The sequence below is a fragment of the Pectinophora gossypiella genome, chromosome 23 (assembly GCF_024362695.1).
Source record: "Pectinophora gossypiella chromosome 23, ilPecGoss1.1, whole genome shotgun sequence".
NCBI classification, from domain to species: domain Eukaryota; kingdom Metazoa; phylum Arthropoda; class Insecta; order Lepidoptera; family Gelechiidae; genus Pectinophora; species Pectinophora gossypiella.
The window spans coordinates 1849796-1872311 of record NC_065426.1 but is presented as its reverse complement, the minus strand read 5'-3'; the positions used below and the strand labels follow the sequence as shown (position 1 = coordinate 1872311).

The following is a 22516-nucleotide window of genomic DNA, read 5'->3' as shown; positions in this document are numbered from 1 at the left end:
TTAGATCTGCCACACTATCATAATATTTAAGTGTCCTAGTCTAGTTCCTATCCATTACGGATTCAATGTAAAACGTAAATAAATTAGTCTCTTTCTCATTTATCATTATTTTTGAGGCTTCATTTTATTTATGCCACAAGAGGTAAAATAATAATGTAATTTCTTTAAATTATTGATTAAAAATACATTCGCAGACAAAAGTATTTACTAAGTTTCAGTATTTTATGTAACAAATAAACGTAAGTAATCTTTTACGAACCTTTTTTTATGTAGTTTCTAATAATAAGTAAGTAATAAAAAGAACATTTAAATTGGAAGTTGTCAATCGGTTTAGACCCAGAGTAAAACTGAGGAAAATAGGAAGAGTTTATAATATTTTTTATTGTTCGTATGTTCTCTAGGTCTTCAAGTAGTGGCAAAAAGGTAGAGTTTAGTTTATCTATGACAAAAAAAATCCATCACCGAATGCTGTGGCTATATTTACGCCATCTATTGTCGTTTAATATGACGAGTATATAGGGGGGCGCCCAATACCCTTAATGATGGGTATCGTTAAAAGTTTGAGCACCTCTGCGTGTAGGTAATAGCTCAATACCAACGTTTACAGCTTGAGACTTGGCTACTTAAGTCGTAATGCTACTTTGTCGGCTTGAAAAGTTTGCTATACAGATGATATTCGTTTTATATTAGTGCTACCTCCTCTATCCTCTTAGTGTTACAAATTATTATAATTTCTGACTGTACTGTGCTAGCGTTATGCGGAGTACACGTTACTTATATCGAATCACTACCTGATTGTCCGAAAGAAGACACGTTAAGCCGTTGGTCCCGGTTACTACTTACTGATGCAAGGTAGAAATCAGAAATCAGAATCATTTATTCAACGTAATTATCATGGATAAACTTGTTGAAGGTCAATGTAACATTTTTGAATTTACGTCATTTCGCAAGGTGTTATAGCTGAGGAGAAGAAATAACAAGAAACTGCAACAGCAACAGCAACACATCTTTTAAATCAATGAGGGCACATTACAAGTTATTTAAAAACTAGAGGAACACATTTAATAGCCGACATTTTTATCATTAAGGTAATAATTAATCTTATTATAAGCTTTTCTACATAAAGTTTAAAATTTATTTTCTGACAAATTTAGATTATTATCTGGTATTTTATTGTAGAAACGTATACGTAACCCAAAAAAGATGAATTTAATTTCCTTAATCTAGAATTTTGAATAGCAACTTTATTTATATTCCTTGTATTGTAAGTGAGTATGCCTTTAGTAGTGGTTAGAGCCATGTCAGAGGCCTTTGGCAATTCAATAGTAACCCTGATACCAGGGTTGATGGGGTTGGTAATTCACCTCATGAGCAATATAATGTACCCCACTTTAGGACTCTGTCGCACTAACATATTTGACATTTAGTGAGACTTACAGTTCAATTTGTCAAAAAAGTTAATGTGACATGGCACCAAAGTGTATACATATTAATGCTCGTGACCGTACTATACATCTCTGCTTACACCTTTGGGTATACAGGCGTGTTGTTATGTAGGACGTATATCGACTGTTTTTGTTATGTTACGATTGATGACTTTTCTTTTTGTGAGTTTCCTTAAGAACGATTCTATTATAAACAAAAATTCCTTTATCAAAACAAATATTTCATTCCGCAGGTCCCGTGTTCGAACCCACGCTGGGGGCATATAACAAAAATTATTTATATCCCTAAATGTCAACTTAAAAATATAATTATTTAGACTGATCATCATCATCATCATCAGCCCATAATGTCACCACTGCTGGGGCACGGGCCTTCCCTATGGATGGATAGGGAGATCGGGCCTTAAACCACCACGCGGGCCAGTGCGGATTGATGGTTATTAACGACTGCTAATGCAGCCGGGACCAACGGCTTAGCCTTCCGAAGCACGGAGGAGCTCGAGATGAAAACTTTTTTTTGTGGTCACCCATCCTATGACCGGCCTTGGCGAAAGTTGCTTAACTTCAACAATCGCAGACCGAGCGCGTTTACCGCTGCGCCACCGAGCTCCTCCGACCACCGAGGTTAACACGCTCGTCCCGGACAAGAGCTGCGAGTTCAAGTCCCGTCCGAGTTAAATTTTTTTTAATTTAATTTTCTCTATGTGAGTTTCCCTAAGAAAGGATGAAAGAAAGAAAGAAAGAATCGTTTATTATAAAGGGATACCACAGTAACAAATATATAATTTAAAACACGGAGTAACACACAACTTACAGTCAAAAAAAACACATAATAAAAACAACATACACGAGAAATACAAATAATTGAGTGTATGGACTGGTCAACGATGGTGGTGGTGTCCTTTATAAAAGGGCCTCACTCAGCATAAGCCGCGGCGCGAGCCACGACGCTGGTATTCTGTGGACCCTGCTAAGTGAGGCACGGAAGCCGTGTCTCCCACAAATACAACTTGAATGGATACATAATAATATTTATTTATACTATGAAAACAAAGTAGTTTACAAAAACATATATTAAAAGCGTGTGTGTGCGCAGTGTATCTACAAATACATGAAAGAAATACAATAATACTTACAAAACAATACATATAAAATGATAAAATAAACAAATAAATAACGTTAGAAATGTTAGAATGTGTTTCAAGTTAGTGTGCGTGCGGATTTTACTCTGTCTAGAATATTAAATTTACTTACAATGTTAGCGGGATTGTCTACTTTCAAGAAATGTCTACGTACCAAGCTTGTTTGGTTTAGTTTAATATAAAAATGGGTTTACAAGTGCAGACCCACTTGTCTCTTGTAGATATAAACTTAGGCCGGTCAATAAAGGGGTTGTAGAGTGCGTGAGTGGCGGACCTAAGCGTTTCTTTCAGAAATGTGTTCAGAGTGTTTAGGGAGTTAACATATTACAATTCCCCACTTCTAGGATGGGAACCGGAGTGGGGTGAGGGGTGTGTGTGTGGGGGGGAAGGTTTACATAAACTGCCTATATACGTCCCACTGCTGGGCACAGGCCTCCCCTCATTCAACCGGAGGGGGTATGGAGCATACTCCACCACGCTGCTCCACTGCGGGTTGTTGTCGAAATGACTTTGTGAGACTGTCCTTTTGTCAACAGACAGCGCCATCTTTAGAGTAAAAATAGAACTTTACTAACGCCCTCTAGTCTCGTTGCGCTGTATTACTTGCTTAACAACTAGACGAGAAGGCAACCACCAACAACGCTGCGCATACGCACTCGTTAGCATATTAATACCTCATAATTCTGTAAGAGGGCGATATATTAGATTATAAGAAGAAATAAACCCGTTCAGAAGCAAGATCCCTTTGTCTAGACAATTTTTCCCCATTTCCCAGTATCAGTGAAAATACAACATTCATTTTGGTGACCCCGTGAACACGCCCATTGAAATAACTGGAGTCAACTGTGGGCACATCGATTCTTCAACGATACTTGAAGAAATACGACCATCGAAATACGGGACACGCCATCGACACGTGGCTTCTCGTATCTTCTCAAAAAAAATCCCGTCAATACCAAGGGAAAGTGGAAGATTGTGCATTAATCGACGATATTACTGCGAGACACATAATATCTCAGCGAGAAACCAACCGATATAAGATTTCTATAATATAGAAGAAATTATATCCAGAGACGTACCTACCAAGGATTTTGCAGGGCGGCGTTGGAGTAATCTGCACGAGTAGAAGGAAAGTCGACAGGTATTCGGCAGGTTACTATTACCAAGTAAGTGGCTGGTTTATTTATAAAGGGAATTTATAGTTATTTCTATTATAAAAACCTATTTGAGTTCGGTACATTCTCTAGTTAAGTTTCGATATAATTTACAAACATATCTATTTATCGTCATCAGATATGGATTCAGATAATGAAACCAGTTCTGGAACGATAGTTCAGAGTAATATGTTGAAAGATTTAATCAAGCGAAGGGGAATAGAAAAGGGCAAACTAACTTTATTCAAAAAACATTTCGTAAAACTTGATCCTAAGTTATTGTCAGCTGAACAATCATTAGATCTTGAATTACGCATAGAAAAAATAACATCAGTGTTTAATCAGTTTGAACAAATTCAGGATAGGATTGAGACCCTCAGTACTGACTTAGATAAGGAGCTTGAGGAGAGGGAGGCATTTCAAAATACCTATTACGAGTACATTTCCAAAGCAAAGGGTTATTTGAAAAAACATACTTCAGAGGCCAATTTGTATAATACTAATAATCAGCAATGCCATCCTCTTCCAGAGGCAAATGACTCAATAAAGTACCCAGACATTTCATTGCCGTCGTTTTCAGGTAACATCACCCAGTGGATTGAATTCAGAGATACTTTCGACGCACTTGTAAACCAAACCACTTTGAAATCAATCCAAAAGTTTAAATACTTACGTGGCTGTTTGAAAGGTAACGCTTTGGAGGTGATAAGTTCACTGGAATACTCAGAGGAAAGTTATTCAATAGCTTGGCAGCTTCTTTGCGAGCGTTACAATAATCCTAGAGTGCTTGTTTATAATCACCTAAAGGCGCTATTTCATATTGACAATGTTCCTAGCACTCCTACAGCATTACGAAGCCTAGCAGATAATATATCAAAACATTTACGTACCTTAAAGTCGCTTAACATATCCATTGAAGGCTGGGATCTGCTTGTCATCTTCTTTTTAGCAGCAAAACTCGAATTACCTATTCAACGTAAATGGGAAGAGAGGACTAACATGCGTGAACTACCAACATTACAGGAGTTTAAGTCATTCTTGCGGAGTCGGGCTGATCTCCAGGAAGCACTGGATCTGCCCAGGATCAGCTCCAGTGAAGAGGGGCTTGTGGCGCACGTTGCTACGCCTAGGAAGGCCTTGGTGATCACGTCCGCTCCTGGTTCCAGTTCCCGTTCCAAGGTAGAAAATTATAATACCTACCGTAGTCGATGCCCTAATTGCAAGGAAGGTCATTATATCAACCAATGCACTAAGTTTTTGGCTCTGAACACACAGTCACGCTTTCGATTAGTAAAAAGGCTGGGCCTTTGTGTGAACTGTTTAGGTTCTAATCATATCCTACCAAATTGTAAGGCTTCACGCTGCCGTACCTGTAAGGGCAAGCATCATACCTTGCTACATATCAATCAACAGAGAACCAATAATGATTCCCAAACAGCTACACCAACACTTAGTACTATGCATAACCCTGAAGCTATACAATCCTTTAATTCTGAGACAGGATCTCAAACTGTCAACTTATTAACCAATCAACAAGTAGAAACCGGTACGTTCGATAGTGTCGGCAATAATATACCTATACAACCAAAACCAGTTATTTTGTCGACGGCGCGTATTAATGTCCGTGACAGTAATGATCAATTACATTCGATGCGAGCTTTGTTAGACTCAGGCTCACAGTCTAACTACATTAGGCAAGGTGCTTACGATTTGTTAAAATTACCAACACAAGATATAAACATGGAAGTTATTGGATTTAACGAAAATGTTACCAAAATAAATAAGCTATGTAATCTAACGATACACTCGATGGATAATACTTTTTCTACCAATTTGTCTTGCTTCATTGTCCCGAGTATTTGTACAATACCTACTTACCCATCTAGTACCCAAATATTTAATATTCCACCACGATTTAATCTTGCAGATATTTCGTTTTACGATGGTGGCGAGGTAGATTTAATTATCGGTGCTGAATTATTTTACCAATTGCTTTGTATCGGTCAGCATCGGCTAGGAGATGGTTTACCTATTTTACAAAGAACCCGATTAGGTTGGGTGGTTTCGGGCTGCATGCCGGCAAATATACCTAAACAAGTGCGCTGTAATTTTATTGTTAACTCGAATAATATTTTATCTGGATGTAACGACTTGGAAAACATCACAATTCCAAATGATGATTTGATACAGTGTGAGAAAATATTCGCAAATCATACACGAACCTCCGATGGAAATTTCGTTGTCACATTACCTTTACAAGAACCCGTAGCTTCTCTTGGATTATCACGTCCTATTGTTTATAAACGATTCAAATCTCTAGAAACAAAATTCGAAAAAGATCCTTCGTATAAGAAAAAATACGTGGATTTTATGAACGACTTTAAACAGTCAGGGCACATGACAATAAAAAATACGTCAGAACCCTGTAACTACTTGCCGCACCATGCAGTCTTAACTCCACAAAAAACCACGACGCCCCTCAGGGTAGTTTTCGATGCGTCTTTTAAAACCGACACGGGAAAATCTTTAAATGATATCCAGTATAAGGGCGCAATTAACCAGGATAATTTGGAAAATATACTAATTCGCTTTCGAAAATACAAGTTCGTTGTCAGTGCAGATATCGAAAAAATGTATAGAAGAATATACATTAATCCTAAACAACAAAATCTACAGTGTATCTTGTGGCGCGAAAACCCCACAGATCCACTACTTACCTATAAACTTACCACACTTAGTTTTGGCCTGAAGTGCGCTCCTTATCTAGCGACTCGTTGTTTACAACAGCTCGCGGATGAGAACAAAGAATCGTTTCCGACCGCGGCTTCGGCAATATCAACCAGTTATTATATGGATGATATGTTGCATGGTGACGATTGTGAACAAAGATTGATCGAAACTATGGTACAAATAGATAAAATTCTAAAAAGCGCGAATTTTCACTTAAGAAAATGGAAGTCAAACTCAAGTATTATTTTAAACAAAATTACTAACTATCAAACACCAATTAACAACACACATACCCCATACAGTAGCACATTAACTGAGCTAGGACCAGGTACTCACAAGGTGTTAGGGCTCGCCTGGTCAAGTGACAGTGACACTATACATTACACATTACAGGAGGAATCAGTACCAAGTAATTTAACCAAACGAAAGGTTTTATCCGCAGCCGCCGCTATTTTCGATCCATTAGGACTGTTAGGTCCTATAATAGTGCTAGCCAAGTGTTTTATACAACGCTTGTGGAAATTGAAAATTAACTGGGATGAAACTCTTCCTCTCGAATTAAGTAACGAATGGAAAATATTTTACAACCAATTACATATGTTAAATAAACTAAGAATCCCAAGACATATACTAATTCAAAATTATAACACTATAGAAATTCATGGTTTCTGTGATAGTTCGCTTGCAGCATATGGAGCCGCTATTTATATGCGATCTATAGACAGTTACGGCAATATACTTGTCAATTTACTTTGTTCGAAGTCAAGAGTGGCACGCAATGAAACAATACCTAGACTAGAATTACGAGCATGTTTATTGTTAGCAAAATTGTACGAAAGGGTACGTTCCGCTCTCAAATGTAACATAACTACGAAATATTTGTGGTCAGACTCAAACGTAGCGTTGGCGTGGATCAAATCAGACTCGAATAAATTGATGACCTTTGTAAAAAATAGGGTTAACGAAATACGAAAAATAACAGAAAAAAAAGATTGGTACTGGGTTGCTTCCAGCGATAATTCGGCAGACTTGCTAACAAGGGGAGTACTCGCGGACAAGTTACTCACTTGCGGCCTTTGGTGGGGAGGGCCAACCTGGCTATCCAAACCAATAGACCAATGGCCGTCATGCCAATATACGAACAATAAAACAGAAAATACAAATTTAATTTTGTCAAGTGAAAGTCACTGTAATATTTCCATAAATGTAACAATTAATGAATTTATAACACATCTATTCCAACGTTGGTCAAGTTTAAAAAGATTGACACGTTGTTTTGCATTTATTTTGAGATTCATTCACAATTGTAAAAACCCAAATAACAAATTAACCGATGCCTTATCAGTTAAGGAGTTGAATGACTCACTGAATAACCTAATCAAGTATGCACAGATGCAGTCGTACTATAACCAATATAACTTACTAAGTAAGGGCAAGCAATTGCCTAAGTCTTCAAATCTATTGTCTCTAAATCCTATTATGGATAATGGAATCATGAAAGTAGGGGGTCGTTTAGAGTTATCAAACTTTACATATGACAAAAAACACCCTACAATATTACCACGTCATCACATACTTAGTGAAATGATAGTAGCTGATTATCATAAACGACTGATGCATGCGGGCCCACAACTGTTGTTATCAACACTACGTGAGAAATACTGGCCTATTCATGGTAAGCAGTTAGTAAACAAAGTCGTGCATCGATGTATGACTTGTTTCAGAGCCAAACCAAAGATTGATGTACCTGTCATGGGTAATTTACCATCATCAAGGGTAAATCCAACGCCTCCCTTCATTGTAACGAGCGTCGACTACGCAGGTCCTTTAACTGTTAGGGACAGGAGGGGACGCGGATTTAAGGCAAGCAAATGCTACATTGCTGTGTTTATTTGCTCGTCAACTAAGGCGGTACACGTAGAATTAGTTACAAGCTTAGAGACTTCTAATTTTTTATCCGCTTTCAGGCGATTCATAGCTCGGCGTGGAAAACCGAGAGAAATGTTAAGTGACAACGGCACAACATTTCAAGGAGCCAATAACGAAATCATAGAATTGTTTAACTTTCTAAATAATAACTCGAGTGAACTTATAACCTCATGCGCTCATGAGGGAATCATTTGGAAATTTTTGCCTCCCTACACACCACATATGGGTGGGTTGCATGAAGCGGCGGTAAAGTCTTTCAAATATCATTTGAAAAGGGTACTCGGAAATTCGTTATTGACTTACGAGGAACTCTCAACTGTACTCATACAAATAGAATCTATTCTCAACTCTCGCCCTCTATGCCCGATACCAAACTCAAATAGCGACGAAATTTTTTATCTGACACCAGCCCACTTCTTGTTAGGTAGGACCCCTGTTTCGATGCCTGATTATGACTATACAGATGTACCAATGAGCAGACTAACCCACTACCAGCTGTTACAGCAACTGCAGCAGGATTTTTGGAAGCGGTGGTCTAGAGACTATATAGGCCTCCTGCAAACACGTTCGAAATGGAGAAGCTCCAAGGGTCCAGGGCTGCGAGACGGCACCATCGTGCTAATAAAAGAAGACCGACTACCACCGAGCCAGTGGAGGATGGGAAAGATCATCGGGTGTTGCCCGGGAAGGGACAACACCATACGAGTAGCGGAAATTCAAACGGCAAGAGGAGTTATAAAACGTGCATTCAATAATATATGCCCGTTGCCTTTGGATGGACTGGATTAGTTATATTTACCGAGTTATATTTGTTATATTAATCTAGTTATTTACCTAGTTTTATTTAGTTACTTAAGTACTATTCAACTATGCGAACCATTTAATAAACTTTTATTGTATGTTGTTTCAATCATAAACACAATAGGTTAGATCATACCACAAGCCATAAACCTTGTCATTTACATAGGTACTTACTGATACATTTCCTTTAACTTTAATTTTCAACTTTTAACTTTTTTAATTTTTTAGTACCTAATAATTTGTATGTACCTAAATGTTTAGCTTTCATTTGAACTTAATAATTTCATAACAAGTTTGACAAACAAGCTTTCATTGGAACTTGATAATTTCATGACAAGCTTTGACAAACAAGCTTTCATTTGAACTTAATAATTTCATAACAAGTTTTGTAGTACCTAATTTAGTTTGCATACCAGATATCGTCTTAAATTATAAATATTATACATAAACATATGTGGTAAACTTGCAATATCTATGGTCAATAATGGCAATATTTAGAATCCAAGTACATATTTAAGTAGCATACCTATGTAACTACCTAGGTGGTGGCAGCATGTCAACAGACAGCGCCATCTTTAGAGTAAAAATAGAACTTTACTAACGCCCTCTAGTCTCGTTGCGCTGTATTACTTGCTTAACAACTAGACGAGAAGGCAACCACCAACAACGCTGCGCATACGCACTCGTTAGCATATTAATACCTCATAATTCTGTAAGAGGGCGAAATATTAGATTATAAGAAGAAATAAACCCGTTCAGAAGCAAGATCCCTTTGTCTAGACAATTTTTCCCCATTTCCCAGTATCAGTGAAAATACAACATTCACCTTTGTTTAGTAAGGACTTTTCAGGCTTGAATCACCTGATTGTCCGAAAAAGTAAGATGATTCCGTGCTTCGGAAGGCACGTTAAGCCGTTGGTCCCGGCTATTAGCCGTAAAATAATTTACTTTGATTAAAATGAGCTTTTATTGATAAAAATCTTAAAAATGTGGTTTCAAAACAAATCGGGCCACGCCCATAAAGTGCCTTTTTCTTTATTTGCCCATTCAGGCAAAGGGAATCTTGTTTAGAGTAGCACCCAGAAAATGTCTCAGTCTTCACTCTTCAGGTAAATTCCTTAGTTTTCAATTTTATAGCTTCATTTATATTCCGATAAATAATGTTTTTCGTCCATAAAGTGTCATGGATTGGCATCTGGCAGCTACTAAGTTGAATTTTCTGTCGAAAAATTTATGAAAATTTAAGTGTCATTTTTTAATAATTTTCAGTTCTATACTTTTGCGACGGAAAATTCCATTTGTTATTAACTAAGAAACATGGTCTGAATCACCTCTCAAAGTTTTCGTTGCAATGTCACTTATACCCCATACATGTAGCCATACAAGTAGGTATGGATGTTAGTGACACCGTAACGAATACTAAGCGGGATTGTTCACACCATGATTCTGAGTTGATATCAAGTGGAATTTTCTGTCGGAAAATTCATGCAAATTTTTGTATTTTTAAATTATTTTCGTATTCATACTTCTGCGACGGAAAAGCGAGGGTCGCCGTTCGGAGAGTCGCTGTCAACGCTACAATTCATTCCACTTGATATCAACCCAGAATCATCCCTCAAAGTTTTCGTTACGATGTCACTAACATCCTGTATATATGTGGGTATTGACAGTCAAGATTTCAAATAGCACACTTACGTACATAAAATAACAGATGTTCCGATTCGAAGTCTATCGGGAATTGATTGAAGCGAAAGAAGACACGCTTACATCTTTCACGCTACGTCCGTAGAGGGTTGGATATTGATGAGAGTACAAGCTTTAGACCGTTAAGAAAACACATTTCACAGAATATACGTATGGTATTAGCTTCTACGGGACCAACGGCTTAACGTACCTTCCGAAGCACGGATCATCTTACTTTCGGACAAGCAGGTGATCAGCCTTTAATATCCTAACCAAAGTAGGGATCACAAAGTGATTTTTGTGATTATGTCCCCACCGGGATTCGAATCCGGGACCTCCGGATCGTGAGCCCAATGCTCAACATCTAGACCTCAGAGGCCATTATTTCAAGGTGACAGGGCAAAGAAGGGAAGTGGGACGTTTAAAAGAGACAAAAAATAGCCTATGTCACTTGCCATCCTTTCAACTATCTCCACTTAAAAAATTACGTCAATTCGTCGCTCCGTATTGTCTTGAAAGACGGACACACAAACACTTACACACATACTCACTTACACACTAGACACATACACTACACTTACATACTAGACACATACACTTGCACTTACATACTAAAAAAAATAGTTTATTTTTCCAAATAAACATAACAATATGTGAATAAGTCTTCCCATTAAGTACTAAAAGCACTTGTGTCGGAAATGATTCGCTTGCTTTCATCCTTATTTATATAAATAAATGAATGATTTAGAAATTTACACTAATGAACTTAACCAGATGTAAACACTAGACACATACACTTACACTGGTCATATACAGTGCGGTGGTCTTCCGGAATGTTCCTCCCTTTCTGTTCTCTCAAGATATCCCCGGAATAAAATTGGTAGGTTATTTTACACGCCCTTTTGTAGAACAAATTTGGGCCGACAGTCACCAACTGTGAGGATGCTTAAGGAGTATAATAATATTAATGCTGGAATTGATGTGGATATATTTCATGACAAGTTACACAGTTTCAGGTCTAAAATTATTCGGCACTTTTTGAGTTAATATTCTAAATCTATCACCAAAGTTTATTTGTATGTTTCGATTTAGTTTAATTAAGTTTAATTAACCTATTTGCTACTGTTGAATTTGTAAATTAGTTTATTGATTGCGAGTGCTATGTACACCGTTATTGTTACACATATCAGTCAGAATACCTAGTTAAGTTGTGGAATAAGCTCAATATGTGTGATGTGGTTGTAATCTTTTTAAAAAATAAAATAAAATAAAAATACACTTACACACAAACACTTACACACTAAACACAAACACTTACACTTACACACTAGACACATACACTTACACACTAGATACATACACTTTCACACTTATAATTATTAGTATAGATATTTCCTCGTCGGTGACACACCCATGGTGTCATAGTGAGATAGGGCCCTTAATGGCCGGACTATACCAGAATTTACGAGTTTTTTGGACTCCAACCGAAATGCGTTTCGGGCAAGCGACCTTTGTTCCATGGAATGGAAAATTGGAAAAGTTTCCTCGCCTGTCAAAACATTCAACTTTAATGTGACCAAACTTATTTTACTTTAAGTGCTATTTCAGATTGCTACAAGACTTCTGCGGGCTTAAATTTACATTTTATTGAGAGATTTATTACCCAAAGACGAATGTTAAGAAATGGAATGACAGAGAATTTAAGTGAATCCGTTGAATCGCTCTTCATTTATTAATCAAGAATAATAATATAAAACGACAGTCTTATAAGTTAATTCTTTCGACTTTTATCCAGCGATAAATGAGCCAATCTCTAATACTTAACACGTTCATTGTGTATGAACCACATATGAGACAATAAATTTATAACTCATACGTGCATGTCCCATATGTGGGGCACCCCTAAGCCAAGCCCCAGCGAGATGTCCTCTAAGCCGGCTGGCTTAGGGGCTCCTAAGCCACATTTTTTCCTGCCATAATATGTCTATGTAAATAAATTCGAATGTGTTTATAGAAAAAATAACATTGCACGTGAGGGGTTGATATCTAATTTTCAGTTACACAGTGATCGTGTTATTTTTTAGTTAAAAATACTGTTTGTGCGTTCGGCTTTGCCAGATTATACAATGGCCCCGATTCCTGCTTACACCTTTTAATTTTACTTTAAATTATATCTGTCATTTTCTTATCCGCAAAAAGGAAAGAGAAAGGGACGGATGATTGACAGCTCTTAATTTTAGGAAGAATGAGTAAATGAATGAATAACTCGGGCGAATCAAAAAGGTATCTCGCTGGTATGCAAACTGTTTGGCATGTGCTGTCAACATAATTATGTCGGGTTATTAGCCAATGTTTTTTTTTTTTTATAGGGTTGTTTTACATTTGTGCTTAAAATTGAATTGTGTTCCATTTTTATGCTTGTTGATTACCTACCGGTTCCTTTCCTTGTCGGCGGATAAGAAAATGAAATGAATAATTAAAATAAAATTAGATGGTGTCTGCAGGGATTAGCACCAATAACTTTTTAAAAATTACAATCTAAGCAACTTTTTAGTTAACTGTCTTTATTAACTTAATTAAAGTATTTATTAGTATTAAGTACTTACCTAAATCAGTTATCTGCTTCTCTTCTATCAGCAAGTAGGCACGTTTCATTTTATTCATCATCATCATCATCACCAGCCCATTAACGTCCCCACTGCTGGGGCACGGGCCTTCTCTATGAATGGATAGGGAGATCGGGCCTTAAACCACCACGCGGGCCAAGTGCGGATTGGTGGTTATTAACGACTGCTAATGCAGCCGGGACAAACGGCTTAACGTGCCTTCCGAAGCACGGAGGAGCTCGAGATGAAAAATTTTTTTTGTGGTCACCCATCCTATGACCGGCCTTTGTGAAAGTTGCTTAACTTCAACAATCGCAGACCGAGCGCGTTTACCGCTGCGCCGCCGAGTCCTCAATTTCATTTTATTCATACATTATCCTTTTTCAATAAAAATAATAGCGAAAGCTATAGGTACTAACTAAACGGACTAATGCAATATGAGAGGCTAATACAATAGTCTGGGACCCAGAAATATATAATGAGATTGTGGCTTCAAAATATGCGAATAAGAGTTTTGGAGTCTCCAATTTGTCCTAAGAGTTAGCTTACCAAGGCATACGACCACGGCTGTTTCCTGATCGTCACTCTTCGGATTTGAGACTAAAATATTTTTATAATATTTTAAATCATTAAAATACTTTTCAATCATAGGCCCATTTCAAAATTCAAATTCAAAATTCAAAAATATCTTTATTCAGTAGGTAACATAGTTACACTTTGAATCGTCAATTTTACATAACGAACGTCTCATCCGCCTAAAACTACTGCAGCTTCTCACAACCTGTATAGCCGGGGAAAAGAAACTGCAAGAAAAACCTCGGCACAGGGCCCTAGACGTTCTTTAAAAAAATAAAAATAAACATAAAACATAAAATATTGGTATACAATTGAGTAATTTAGCTGCCTAATATCAGTATTATTTGCTTGGACGATAAAAGTGCAGGTAATTTATAGTCCATATAAATTCCATTGTTCCGCAACTTTTAACTTTAACCAAATTAATTTTATTCATGATAGGTATTGAGATAGTTACTTGCAGATAATGAAATTTATTTTAAAATATCCCCTAATCTTGTAATTTAATAATGCTATACTGTCTATCATTAACTAGGTCTATGTTTAAAAAAAAATTACATAGTAAAACTAATGGGGAAAGCGAAGTCTTACTATTCAGTAAGTTAGGAAAGAAATTCCCAGTAGTTCAACTGGTAAGGCTACTCGGTAAGACTACTCGGAATAGGGATAAATGCGTACCTAATCATGAGATTTTCTTATTTCATACGCGATTTTTCCGTAGTCGGGTTTAGTTTTTAAATTCAGTATTTAAAAAAAAAAACGTTAGCAGATGGAGAAAAATCGTAGGAGAGAAAGTGATCCAGAAGAGATAAGGGCCAAACAAGCGATAAGGCCGCCATTTGCCATGTACTTAGTTAATAGTCTTTTTGTAATTATTTCTTTTTATTTTGGTGCAATAAAGTGTCATCATCATCAGCCCATTAACGTCCCCACTGCTGGGGCACGGGCCTTCCCTATGGATGGATAGGGAGGTCGGGCCTTAAACCACCACGCGGGCCCAGTGCGGATTGGTGGTTATTAACGACTGCTAATGCAGCCGAGACCAACGGCTTAACGTGCCTTCCGAAGCACGGAGGAGCTCGAGATGAAAACTTTTTTTTTTTGTGGTCACCCATCCTATGACCGGCCTTTGCGAAAGTTGCTTTACTTCAACAATCGCAGACCGAGCGCGGTTACCGCTGCGCCATCGAGCTCCTCAACAATATTAAAACATAAAAAATACAGAAATATCCATGTGAAAATAGAAATAATAAAAACAAACCATCATAATAAACCATCTTTTAGTCTTTCTTTTTCTTTTGTTATAACACTGGTATTTTTTTGAATAGGATTTTAAACTAGGAACATATTATACTTCACTATGAAGGTATTGATAAAGTTTTTCTTCACCGCTCTTTTCGCAGCCCCACCTAGATCCAATATTGACAGTCTCCAGACTAAAAATCTCTTGTCCGTCTGCTGAACAAACAGTATGCGCAAAATGGCGGTAATTCAGACGAAACAAACAATTTCCAAAATTGACAGCCAACGTGTATAGTTGACCCGATGAAAAAATTAAGAAGATTCTGGATATTTACTTTGTAAGTCAAAAGAAGAAGGATTTTATTAAAAGGAAAAAAGTGCAGTGTTTTTAATTCATCTAAGTAAGTATTTCTCCATGTCATGTTAAGTAAGTATTCATCCCGCAGTGGAGCAGCGTGGTGGAGTATGCTCCGTACCCCCTCCGGTTGATTGAGGGGAGGCCTGTGCCCAGCAGTGGGACGTATATAGGCAGTTTATGTAAGTATTTCTCCATGTTAGGTCAGTTGGAATGACGCTTGACTCTCATGGTGAGATCTCAGGCTCAAAATCAGCACGGGCCGAAACCATAGATTTTTTTCAAGAATGTCCAAGCCACACAAAGGACTTACAAGTTGATTCGGACAAAGTAAGAATAGGAATCAAGCCAGAACATCAAGTTCGTAATCCCAACGCTGTGCTAGAGCACGGAAGTTGATATACAGGGTGGCCCAGAAGTTCACGTTCAAAATGAAAAAATAGATAGAGGGACTAATTAGCTACCAGAAACACCCCCATGTATGTTCAGCGATTATTTACGGTTTAGGAGATATGACCCATTTTGTACCTTTTTCTAATTTTCTACCTTATTTCAGAAATCATCATTTTGTCGCTAATATAATATCTCCTAAACCGTAAATAATTGCTGACCATACATGGGGGTGTTTCTGGTAGCTAATGAGCTCCTCTATCTAATTGTTCATTTTGAACGTGAACTTCTGGGCCACCCTGTATAATTATATTTAAAAAAAAAAACTACCTTATTGTTAATGTTGTGTGGTTGATAGGCTGTATATTTTATTATTATACTATTTATTATTATTTATGTAATAGCCTCCGTGGTCTAGTGGTTAGAGCGTTAGGCTCACGATCTGGAGGTCCGGGTTCGATTCCCGATGGGGACATTGTCGAAATCACTTTGTGAGACTGTCCTTTGTTTGGTAAGGACTTTTCAGGCTTGAATCACCTGATTGTCCGAAAAAGTAAGATGATTCCGTGCTTCGGAGGGCACGTTAAGCCGGTCCCGGCTATTAGCCGTAAAAACACCTCCACCAACTCGCATTGGAGCAGCGCGCAGCGTGGTGGAGTATGCTCCATACCCCCTCCGGTTGATTGAGAGGAGGCCTGTGCCCAGCAGTGGGACGTATATAGGCTATTTATATGTGGGAGGGAGCGGGAAAATAAACACTCCCTAGCATTATCCCGTTATTTCTCAAGGTCCGCTTACTTAACCTGAATATTTGACTGTTCCGGTTTTTTACAGAAGCGACTGCCTTTGCGACCTTCCGACCCGCGAAGGGAAAACCAGCCCAATACAGGTTAGGTCACATACCTTCGAAAATAACAGCACAGAATATAATATTGCAATTAGAGAAAATGAAAAAAGTCTTTCAGTCATCTTCTCCCCCTTTTTTTCTTATACCTCTCGCTCTTCCACTCTGTTCAACCGAATACGTCTTCAATCATATCTTTTCTCTTTCACACACGTATCTTGCATCTCTGTCCCACGTACCTGTCTCTGATTTACTCGTTTATTTTGTATTATCTTACTCTTTTATCTACACTGTCATACATCCTACATTTATTATTAAACATCTATGATTCAGTCGGCAACTCTCCGTTCCCCACCAGCTAGGTTGACCTCAACCCCCCTCGGTCTTACTTTAGTCTTCAATCGTATGGCCTCAGACGTCACATACACAGATGCGCGTGTACAGTCATGAGCAATATGATGTACCCACTTTAGGACTCTGTCGCACTAACATATTTGACATTTAGTGAGACTTACAGTTCAATTTGTCAAAAAAGTTAATGTGACATGGCACCAAAGTGTATACATATTAATGCTCGTGACCGTACGATAACGTCTATACCTATATGGTGTCTGTGTAAAACGTTGATTGTATGGAGTGTCCAAGGTGTGGTAGCGATGCAAACGCGATTCAGTAACGCGGTTCTTCACTCACGCCTCCCTCCATTCTTCCTCCCATGTCGTCTGACATTGTCGCGCGTATGCATCGATACAGTCGCGATGCTGTAGCGCGTAGCAAATGCGACTAAAGCGCGTTATTCCCCAAAGCCCACAATGTACTAAACTATTTGTATTTCCTTCACTTTAATACTGCGTTTAGTGTACAACTAGATAGTGCAATCCAGTCCAGTATAACACTATTAACCTGAGAACACAATCTCTTATGATAAGATCCTGACACTAACACTATCTGCCGTGATTTGAACTGAATGCTAGCGTGCATGCTACGAGAGGGGCGAAATTATCTGAGCGTAAAGACCATGGTACACTTCTGAAAGCTGAAATATACGTAATAAAATGCACGAAGTGGTTAGTGTTGGGCTTAAGATCTGGGAGTCTTTCAAGCATGCAAAGTCCTTACCAAACAAAGAACAGTCTCACAAAGTGATTTCCATAATATCCCCTTTGGGAATGGAATCCGGACCTCCAGATCGTGAGGCTAACGCTCAAACCACTAGACCACGCAACAAAGATAGAAGGCTCGTTTCCAACTACTCAAATCAGTTACTTTTTTACTAAACGTCAAAAAATGAAATTACAACGGAATTTGTACGAAAAGCACACTGTGACGTCATAGCAAACGTGATAAAATGTCAGAATGATTATTACGTTTTTCTTGATTACAATTCACAAGTAAATTTAATAGATTTTCTTTTTGCTAGTTTTAGATCTGTCTTTATTTAGTAATCTGAATTTCATAATGTATTTTGAACCTAGTACGGTCACGAGTACTAATATGTATACACTTTGAAAGCATTTCATATGAACTTATTTGACAAATTAAACCGTAAGTCTCATTAAATGTCAAATATGATAGTGCGACAGGGTTCTAAAGTGGGTACATGATTTGGGTGTATAATGTACCCACTTTAGGACTCTGTCGCACAAACATATTTGACATTTAGTGAGACTTATAGTTCAATTTGTCAAAAAAGTTAATGTGACATGGTACCAAAGCGTATAAATATTAATGCTCGTGACCGTACATAACCCAATTAATTCCCCAACAATGTATATCCCTCCTTAGTTAGTTCCGTGCACGTCTCTATAATGACGTCACGTCCTTGACGACCAAGACCCGAACTTATGAAGGCCGATGTCCCATTTTGGTGCTCAACCAAATTTACTAGTGAATTTATATGAAAAATTCCCCTCTTCTTGCTTGAGACGTGTGGTGGATCCAGATTTTTTTTTGTTTTTTTTTTTTTTTATAGGTGTTGGCAGGGGTCTTATTTTGAATCGCATGCCTTCAACTCACGTTCGAAAAAGTATACCCATTTCACTTAGCTCATCAGAGTATGCATTTGCAAGATGAGACAGATATATATTCGCATGCTAGTTGAAGTCCCAGGTTTTTAGTTTGACAAGGCCCCGATTCCTGCAGACACCTCCTAATTTTACTTTAAGTTATACCTGTCATTTTCTTACCCGCCGAAAAGGAAAGGGACGGATGATTGACAGCTCTTAATTTTAGGAAGAATGAGTAAATGAATGAATAACCCGGGCGAATTAAAACGTATCTCGGTGTATGCAAACCGTTTGACGTGTGCTGTCAACTTAATGCTGTCGGGTTATTGGCCAATGTAAAATTTTTAGACGGTTGTTTTAGATTTGTGTTTAAAATTGACGTATGTTTCATAAAATTTATGCTTGTCGATTACCCGTCCCTTTCCTTTTCGGCGGATAAGAAAATGACAGATATAACTTAAAATAAAATTAGATGGTATTTACAGGAATTAGCACCATTTTGCTCGTTCTCTAGGGTACATTGATAAAATTTTGACACGGTCATTTTATCAATTTTGACGTTATAATTGTGTGGATTTGTCGATTGGTGCTAACATGTGAACCCAAATAAGTCATGTTGTTCTGTCAAAATTGTTAGGAAAAAAAAAAACAAATTATCAACAAAATTTATTGAATCGATCGATAATTTTATCAAGTTGTGCATGTTAGCTCTGCTTGTATGACTTTTTTTAAATGGACAGACAAGTAGACATGACAGAAGAAACTGGAGTCTAAAAAGGCCGTGGTTTCAATTAATTTTGAAATATTACAGGTGACATCGTAATGAATATTCATTATTCTGACTTAATATCAAGTGGAAATTTTCGATGGTAAAAGTATAGAAATTTAAATTGAAAATAATAAAAAAAAAATCATGAATTTTGCGACGGAAAATTCCACTTGATATTAACTCAGGATCATGGTCTGAATCACTCCCCCCAGTATTCGTTACGATGTCTCTAACACCCTGTATACTTACTAAGGTAAATAGTAGTTGAGACTGACTGCCACTTGCTCTCCGAAGCCCGGGTCATCTTACTTTCGGACAATCGAGTGATCAGCTTACTCCTGCTTGTTTGCTTACTGATGTAAGTTAGTAGTCGTTACATGAGTCACGTCAGGGGCCTTTGGCGGCTCAATCGTAACCCTCACACCAAGGTTGATGGGGTTGGTATTCCACCTCACAACTCACACGATTGAAGAAGAGAAGCTTGCTCCTTACCAAACTAGTGATCACAAGGTGATTTTTGTGGTGAAGTTCCTACTAAGATTCGAACTCGGGACTTCCGTTTCGTGAGCCCAACGCTCAACCATTGGACCATGGGGCCTTCACGATGTACGTTTAACCCATTTATGAATAATGAATATAGTCGTCAGCTGATGTTGTGGTTGTAGTACCTCTAGGATCCCTTTACAGCAATTTGTGTGGAGGTGTTCTGGAACCAATGTGAGGCTAACGAGTATGTATATTGCGCGGTCTCTGCTTCGGTAGCTCGCAGTTGGTTCACATGCGCCTTTTAGAATATATTCGTTAATTCAATTCAAATTCAGAATTCAAAAATATCTTTATCAGGTTTAAGAAATTTATTCTCATAAGAATTTTACAATTCACTTACATGAGAAACTTAAAAATATTTTTATTCAGTACGTTACACTTTGAATCGTCAATTTTTACATAACGAACGCCTCCTCCGCCTAAACCTTTTAGAGAGAACCTGTATAGCCGGGTAATTAAAGATAAAGATAATAATAATAAATAATAATAATTAATTAATGATAATTAATTCACATTATCTGAAGACAATTTGTAGGCGTTTTTGGTGATGAAGACTTGAGATGGATGTCGATTGGAAAGTCCCTCGTTAGACCAAGTTGTTGTATTAGAAAGATTTTTTACTAACCAGCCATAGACTAACAAAAAAACTACACAGTGTTGCTATACCTTAAAAATACTCATGTATGGTTGACATAGTCATATATACAGACGTCGTTTCAAGTTACGTGCGAGAGTGCCGAAATTAAGCTGGGTGGTAGCTCAAGAAGGACCTGGGGGGTTAAAATGGACACATCGAAGCAATTCGTCTATGAAAGCAATATTCCTATTCGACATTTGTTTGCATTGCGCACTAACTTTTATATGCGCCAATGTCAAATTGCAATATTGCTTTCTTAGATGAATTGCTTTGATGTGGCCATTTTACCCGCCTGTGCTTAAATCAGATGTTCGATAGTGCGAAGTGGAAGAGGAAAGAAGGGAGATCCCACCATTAGATGGGAATAGTAAATGTCTTTTTTACGTGTCTTATTATAGATTTACCGCAAACGGAATTAACTACTTGGCCGGACAAATTTCACCTGACGGCTTTCATCCGGTAGAAAAAATTAAAGCAACAGGCCTGAGGGTGCCCAGTTGGGTGCGAACCTCGGCTCAGGACATCGTCTGAGAGGATAGTATTAGAAAGAATTAATCGAACGCAGTAGAGCAGCGTGGTGGAGTATGCTCCATACCTCCTCCGGTTGATTGAGGGGAGGCCTGTGCCCAGCAGTGGGATGTATATAGGCTGTTTATGTAATCGAGCCTAGTGGGTTGTTGTCGTCCACGCCGGCGAGTTCGGTATCGGGATAATAAATGCCAAGGAGAATGTTCAGTGGAATCGTGTGACAAATCGATGTACAATTTAAAATCTGACGAATAAATAAATAATAAATTTAAACTTGATTTTCTATTATTTTATCTAACGCCATGTAAACTCAATCTTGGGCACCTCTGACCTCTGAGTCTTGCCTCGTCTGCCGTGTTCAAACTACCCACAAATTGACAATTTTCGTCGATTTTCTATGCATGTTAGTACACTGCACGTGTTCTACACATAATTATGTACATATATTATATCTTTGCGGGATTTTTAATGTTACTAATGTTAGATAGAAAATAATTAATCAGTCTTATGTCGACTGATACCATAGAATAAGGAGTAATATTACTTGTATTGTATGTGTATTTTAGACCGTGATGTATATTATTATGTAATAATTTTGTAAGTGTAAAATCATTTTGTTGCCTTTAACTTGTTTAATTCATAATTAACTATGTTACTTACTAATAATATTTTTTATAATGAAGCTGCTGTCACCTCTTACGTTGCTGTGCCCTTGCAGGGCGTCACATGTACCTAATACCATGTATGTAACACCTAACTGCTTGTGACTTTGCAATGAATCTTATTATTTATTCGTAGCAATGAATAAATGAATATGAATATGAAAGCTCTGCTGCTCAGCTGAGGATCTCGGTGGCGCAGCGGTAAACGCGCTCGGTCTGCGATTGTTGAAGTTAAGCAACTACTTTGTAAATAAAATAAAAACGAATAAAGTATTATATATTGTTTTAAGTTTACGCGGTTATTATCATATTTAAAGCACATAGTAACGGGTTCTTACCGCGTTTAAACGGAGATATGAGACTCCCGATATTTCGACACTGTTGCAAGTTACGGGATGACATCGGGATGTGATGGGATGATGATGATGACGGGTGTCTCATATCTCCATTTAAATGCGGTAAGAACCCGTT

The 22516-nt window shown here is 37.8% G+C and overlaps 1 long non-coding RNA gene across 1 annotated transcript in view; it reads right to left on the bottom strand.

Annotated features, from left to right (window-relative positions):
• The window catches only part of LOC126377438 (uncharacterized), a 216285-nt gene extending 196886 nt beyond the window's left edge, over positions 1-19399 (bottom strand). The window contains exon 1 of the long non-coding RNA XR_007567853.1: positions 19069-19399. This is a non-coding gene — a long non-coding RNA (uncharacterized LOC126377438). The remainder of the gene's footprint in view (positions 1-19068) is intronic.
• Between the last annotated feature and the right edge of the window lie 3117 nt (positions 19400-22516).